Here is a 7,616-nt window from a genome sequence, read left to right as displayed (position 1 = left end):
TGGAGTGCTTTCAATTGCGATTTTTTCACCTGGAATCCTTAGCATTATACTTACCCTTTATTTTGGAACTCAGACTTTGTGTTCACTTCATACCTTTGCTCTTGGAGGTCCTGCATTTCTCACTGCCTCTCACCTCTTTCTAGGCTCCCTGTTGGTCTTACTCAACAATTTTGCTTCTTCTCCTGGTGCTAGAAGTTGAGGAAGGTGCCACTAGTGCCAGTGAAGCACTTCCTTCCCTGAGGAACCAAACAAGTGCTGAGTCCGTTTGCTTCTCCCTTCACTCTCCTAGCTGGGTTGCTCCTGCTCTCCTTACCTGGCTGGTCAAAGCCCTGCTTTACTTTTGCCCTTCCAAGTGCATGCAATCACAAGTCAGCCAAGGACTGGTAGCACAGAAGGTGAGCATATTTGTTTTCAGCATTTCTGTGGTGACTCAGTAAGACAGATGTACTCCTCAGGGTTAGTGAAGTTGTGTTGCCTTTTTATGTGTAGCTGAGGTATTTGAAACTGCAAAGCAGCCTCCCAGAGGAGATAAATGAGGCTCAGCCTGAGACTTTGCAGACCCTCGTGGAAGACTCACTGCCTTGAAATGTTAAAAGGTAAGAAAGAAATAGCAAGAGCAGCTGTAAATGTCAAAGAAGAAAATTTCTACTAATGATACATTAAAGATCTCCATCCACAGAGAGAACTATATATGATATTAAGCTCTCCCTAGACATAGAATTGTGTTAGGTAGAGCTGGAATATTTGTAAATGAGGTAGGTAAATGCCTTAGCTGCTTTTACAAATTCTCCTGAAATATTCAATCCTTTCCTTTCTAACCAAATTTAAAGGACAACATGAACAAATTATCCTAATACAAGTGGATAAAAGGGAGTGTGTCTGCAGGTGAAAGTGATAACATAAAGGACAGAGAATAGCTCCAACCTACTGTGTAGCTTAGAGGCAAGTATTGATGGATACATGGCTCAGGATGTCTAAAATCATGGTTTGTGAGACTCCTAGGAGTTAATAAAAGGTATAAAGGCTATTAAAAGTGTTAGGCAGCAACATCATCTGCAGCTTGTTTCTATATGAGGTGGAGTATCTGAGGAATGCAGATGGTAACGAGGAGCTACAACAGTTTCCACAAGACAGGGAACTGCAAACTCCCTTTCACGGACAGCCACAGCTCAGTTCCTTCAATCAAAGCATTAGGTGCAAACACTTGAAGCTTCTAATGGTCATTTATTTTGATGCCCAGGAAATAAGCAGAAGGAGCTGCTTCTGATGCAATGACTGAAAAGAATGAGAATTAATAACTCGGTGGGTCACATGAAAAAAAAGATGAACCAAAAGATTGTCACAGATGGTCTGGATCATGCTACTTCTGCCTTAGAGAGTGCTGTCATTTTCTACTGTCTTAACTAAGCTGAGAAATGCATAGAAGAGATGGTTGGAAGGACGTCAGTAACTGGCAGATGAGGGGCTGCGGGTTTTCATGAATGTGATCATAACTTCATTAACTTGAGTGTAACTTCCCAAATGCATATCATTTGAGGACTGTAGGTCCAGGAACTGCTATGTACAGAGATGAGGAGTAATAAGAGCCATGCAAAAAAAAAAAAAAAAAAAAAAAAAGCTGCAGCTACAATACTCAGCATGAGAAAGAAATATAAACACACATATCTATAAATCTTGCTCAGTTACTCCCTTTCTTCACAAACATACAAACACATAACGTATGCATTCTAATAATCACTGTTTGCGAATCCCTGGATATTGCAGAAGAAAAGTGATCCTCTCTAATCAGATCTGTATGAGTCTTTCTTTTTTTTATAATAAAACATTCATGTTACAGATGCCCTGACAGATTTTACCATCTTGCCATTTTATCGATTCTTAAATAGGAAAGCTATTTTACTTCTGCCTGCTTCTCATGAGGAGACTAATTAGATTATTTCATCATCTGGTTCATCAAAGCAGGAAATACTTAAGTGTCACAGCTGGTCTCAGACTAAATATCTAGTATCAAGATTTTAAATGAAAACCATTACATCTTCACTGGGTAAGAATTTCATAAATGGCTAGACAGTAAAAATGATGAAGACAACAGATATCATTTCACATTTCATGGCTGCAAAGGGAGTCTTAACTCTATCAGTGCGTTTGGATTTATTTTCACTTGCTTTTCTACTTCCATCATGCAAAGAGGCTTTGTATAATGATCAAATCTGGAAAACTCAGATGTTTAGATTTCCAGCAAAGATTTATGACTAAGAATTAAAAACTCAGAAGCATCTTCTTCACTTTAAGTGTGTCTGCTGTCATTGAGGCACCTTTTCCAGGTAGTGTACTCACCACTAAAGAGCAGTCAACTATAAGGAAACTCATCTCCCACAGAGTAAAGTAGTCCCAGGGTATGATCATTATTGCCCGTCTTTTCTCTCCACATTTGTGGGATATCTTGCACCCTTTCACACACAGCTGTGTACAAATTAAAATCTTACTGGAAAGAAATACATATGCCAATACCACATGTATAATTTTATTGTGCTTCATCTTTTCATATGTCTCTTACTAGACATAAGAATAGGGGGATAATGAAAGTCACTCGTTAAAAAAAGAGTTTGCTCATCGTAGTGATTTGGAGTGAAATTGCCAACTACCACCAGCAGACAATTAGCAAAAAGCTTTGCCTTTGAGGTCTACTTAAAATCTCAAAAATAGCAGTGTGATAATGGATAAATCATTTCCTTTAAGTAGCATTTTCATGAAAATTATATGTAAGAGCAGAGTCTTACCAATACCAATACCACAGTAACTTCGTTATGGAATAATATAATCCTGTTTCTCTTACAGGGCTATAATGTTATTATGTAAATGGCTATACAAAGGCATGATTATATCAACAAAATGAAATTGTAGAGTAAGCCAGTTCCCAGCCTCTGTAAATGTGGCTTTTTAGCATTATAAAAACAGAAAGTTTCCTCTTATAGCTTCAGGTCTTATTTCTGTTGAGTCCTCCTGCATTTTGTATCACAATTAACCTTGAAAACCGCACGACCAAAAATATGTAAGTATACAAGTTGCATCATACAGTGCAAATTCTAAAAATATTTACATTTCTTTTACGTTGTGTACCTCCTTGACCTCATTAGAAATGTAGAATTCCTTGTAGCATTAACTGACCATTAGTTGATCACAAATTGCTCTTTGTAATCTAAACCCACTTGGGTTTTTTAATGAGTTAGGCTGTAGGCCTCATAAAACTAGATGGAAGTTTTGACTGAGTCACTTTGATGTGGGAAAATATAATTTTTATGTCAGAACTATCTCTTTGAAGCTATACAAACCAATAGATGAACCATGAACCTCAGAAAAGGACACATACTTTCTCTCTGAACTCTGCCTAACTTTTGGAGTGCACAAAGTAATGAAGAATACGAAGGTCACAGAGCTGAAATGATACACGGAACACCTGCAGGGCAACAAGTGTCACAAAAATATTTTCAATAAACTACCTCCTGAATTAATAGAATATAACTATGTTATATATAATAACATATAAATAAAATAGCATATAATAGCATATAAATAAAATAGCAAAAAAAGTTATGAATTTCAGTTATTAATTCTTTTAAATCATGACCCACACTGCTGATATTTTTAGCCTATTAAATTGTGAACAGGATTTTTAAACTTTTATGTAATAAATTCTGCTTGCTTTATACATATGATAAAAGTATGTCGATCATTTTCATCTTTGTGACTTTTATTTTGCTATCCACATGTATAAAGCCATTGATTATATGGATCTTTCATTACATAAAATATACCTTTTTAAAAAACAAAGCAAGATATGGAAGAAAAAGACCAGAAATCAAACCAGAATTTGAGTTTGAACGCTCTGAAATTGATCTTTAACCAGTATTATGTAACAGCCACTCTGCTGACGAGGCAGGCACAGGAGCTACACTGCCATCTCCTACGTAGGCTCAAAGATGAATCTTCAGAGACTGCAGAAGCCTGAATTCCTTTCGGAGCCAGACAACAATGGTGGCTTAGGAAGGCACTCGCAGTAGAGTGATTCTAGGTGTAAACCAGAATATGAAATTGCACAATTCTCCCTTCATAATTCTGCCGTATTGAGGGCACTGGCTTCTATTTTGTTTATTTCCCTTTTATGTCCCTTCCGCATTATTTTTCTTTAAATGCTTGGGAGGAAGGGAGAAAGAGAGGGAGGTGGGAGGAAAGGAGGGAAGGAGGGATATAAGACATTCTTTTGCACGAAAGGTGAAGAATATCCCACCAGTCCTGGGATTACATCTTTCTGAACTGTGAGTTCTATGTGGTTTAATCTGAGGAAAATAAAGGTAATATTACAAGGAAAATGAGGATGTCTGCACTTCCTCTCATCAGCGGGGAATTTGGTTAGAAAAGAAAAGAAAAGAAAAGAAAAAAAAAAAGAATGAAAGTGGCCGATATTAGTGCTAATGATGATCAATACTGTTGTTTTATTTTAACTTATTTTAGCTCGCAGAGGGGAACAAAAGAAGACACACTGAAAAACTGCAGGCAAAAAAAAAAAAAAAGAAAAAAGAAAAATAACAAAACCTTACTTTGCCTTCATAGCATTTTTATTGGTAGTGTTTAGTAGTGTTTAAACATGTATACTCTCTCCCTGGCTGATCTGAAAAAATGCAGCCTATACTCAGAGGTAGGGTCATCATTTCATGTAGTGTCATCAAACCACTTTGCTTTGTTATCAAACACATAGCATTAGAAAAATAGCTGGATCAAGGTGCAAAAGCAGCTTCATCCAACACTGCTGCTGGAAAAACACATGCAAAGCTGCAGTTTAAGAGCCTGAGCCCAGAGGAATTCCCACTCTAGGACACTGAGCCTCCAAATAAACGCACATACTTAACTTGCCATGAATTATCCTTCGCGCAGGATCAATCCTCTAACAAAACTGGGTATTCTGAAAAGAAGCTTTTTAGAGTCATGGACGATCTATCCTTTGAACATTGGAAAGAGTCTATCCTTCAATAAATAAACTTAAAAAAATTATTCTAGTCCATATCCATGCAGAGAAATATATAAATAAAATGATGCATGGGGTTTTCCCCAACTGCACCCTTTCACATCTACATGAAATCTTGAGAAAATTCCAAGAAAAATTATGAGACTTTGATTTAACAAAACAGTGACTGATGTGTAAATGGATGCTTGATTGAAGCCAAGCAGCTGAGACACTGAAGATGGAAAAGGAGAAAGGAGCAGAGAGCACTAGCAATACTAGGGTTGAGGGAAAGTCACATTTTTATTTCATTTTGTCTGCAGCAAACAGCAAACTTGTAAGTAAATATTCTGAAATGAGCTGCAAAATTTTAAATTTCCTTATCACAGTGAAAACACAACAAATGCAATGCCACATTTCTTAAGAAAACAAAGTTGGGATTCAGTGCTAAGACCCCAGGATCATCTATGAATTCCACACTGCCTTTTTCAAGGATTGAAGAGGTGCCTTAAAACCTAAAAGCCGCCTCTGAGGAGGGCTACCTGCAGCATGGGAGCCAGAGCACTTTCAAGGCAGGAATTCTGGAAAACTCGTAGCTTTTGTCTTCCTGTCCCAACAGAGCAAGCCTGCAAGTTCAAAAGTCCTTGTTCCCTAGACAGTCCACATGGTAGTCTCAGCCTCAAAGCTGTAAGCCCAGCAAAGTGACCCTTATGATCAATGTCTCAGCCTACTTAGAGCTACCTTTGTAGCGTGTTAGTGATGCTAAGAGGAATCAGAGCTACCCTGGGCAGACCAAGGGAACGATTCATCTGCCAGCTATTTACATGCTTCCTGGTGTGGCCAGGGCCACGCGAACCCTGCCATCTTCGCAGCTGCACTGCTGGTTACTTACCACACGTTCAATCTCAGGGTTTTCAAGAAATACTCAGTTAGGAGAGATCTATCACGCAGCCTCCAGGCCAGCTTTCACATCACACGCATTATGAGAGCAGCTCTTTGGTTTCTAGTCAGGAACACCACTCAGACAGCACGTCAGCTCCTTTGGCAGCAGATCCACTGGCACGGTAGCATTTGTGCTCTTCTCAGGCGACCATCTTTTCACTTGGAGTACTCATACTGCCTTTTTTTAGCTGTAAATAGCATTTTTGATTGAACTAGGGTAACACAGATCTCTCTGTAAGAATATTTCCATCATACTGAGCATTCCCTCATTATTTTCTACTTGCCTAAATAGTTTGGAAAACAGTTTTCAGTCAACTCTTTACTGCTTCTGACATCTGAGCTCAACATTACAGAAATAAGACCAGCTCAGACTAATACTTCACTTTCTAATAACATTTAATCTTTCAAAAGAAACTTTCCTGTTTCCACAGGAGTTCACACCTAGCAATCACTATTCCAAAAAACATATCTTGCTGCTCTAATTCTTTTTTCTTTATAAAAGTTTAAAAGTACAAGTAAAGGTCATATGCTAATTTGACATTTCAAAATCATACTCAAGACTGAAGCTTCATAAAAATAAGTTTGATTATGACACTTGATGTATTCTACATACAGAAACAGCTCAAAATTACTTCTTACTGCTTTATGTAGTAAGTTTTTTGGGGAGAGAGAGGAATAAGACATAACTTTAAATTATCTTAAAGCAGTGGAGAAAGATTAGATAAAGGATTTTTATCATCATTCTATTAAAATAATAAATAATAAGCAGATGTACTCATAAAGTATCTTCTAAAAATTCTTGGGCAACTGCTGTTCTCATTACACCAGACTGCACCAATAAAAGGCAATCAGAACTAAAAAGCAATTCTGCTTTGCCAGTGTACAGTAAAATGCACTTTGACCTTGGTATCTGAAAATTTTCATACAGCAACACAAAAAATCATTAAAAAAAAAGTTAAATTAGTTAACTTTACGCAGTACAGTTCAGCTTCTGCCTTAGAGGATTCCTAGAACTGGCACTGAAAGATTCAATGGCTGTTTGGGGACTCCTGGGATTTTCTGAGTGGCTAGAAAAGAGTAACAGGCTCTTTAAATATTGAATCAAGCATAGCAAGTCAATATTGGTGTTTAAAAGATGACCCAGAAATTATCAGCTGTTAATACTAACATGAGATTTCCGAGTTATCAAGGCACTGGGAAGATAAATTGAGACTCCTCCTGAAAAAATACCTTACAGTTTCATTCCAGATGCTGGTGAACTACACTTCCATCATACTCACAAAATTTTAGAGAAGCAGCAGAAAAAAAAAATGTGCAAAGCACAAATCTGTAACTGTATTAGACCTTATCAGGTATTATTTAGACCTGATCTTCAACTTTTGATCCCAGGTTTCAGAAGCTGAGACCATGGGCCTTCTAAGAATCTAGCTAGCAGAGTAGATGGCCGGCCTGAGTCACGCTTGGGCTGAGTCCCAGCCGCAGGCATTAGGAGCCACTCCTGAGCACCACAGCTCAGAAGTGAAAGGAGTCTACAGCTTGCAGAGACCCAACAGAAAAGAGGGGAGGGAAAAAAAAAAAAAAAAAAAAAAGAGAGAGAGAGAGAGACCGGTCCCAGTCTTCCCAGCTGAAGGTTTGAAGATGGAAAAAATAATTTCTTCCCACCATTTTTCTGATT

The sequence above is a fragment of the Nothoprocta perdicaria genome, unplaced genomic scaffold (genome assembly GCF_003342845.1).
Source record: "Nothoprocta perdicaria isolate Ctin4 unplaced genomic scaffold, notPer1 scaffold_16, whole genome shotgun sequence".
Classification (NCBI taxonomy): domain Eukaryota; kingdom Metazoa; phylum Chordata; class Aves; order Tinamiformes; family Tinamidae; genus Nothoprocta; species Nothoprocta perdicaria.
Note: the sequence above shows the minus strand (reverse complement) of the source record.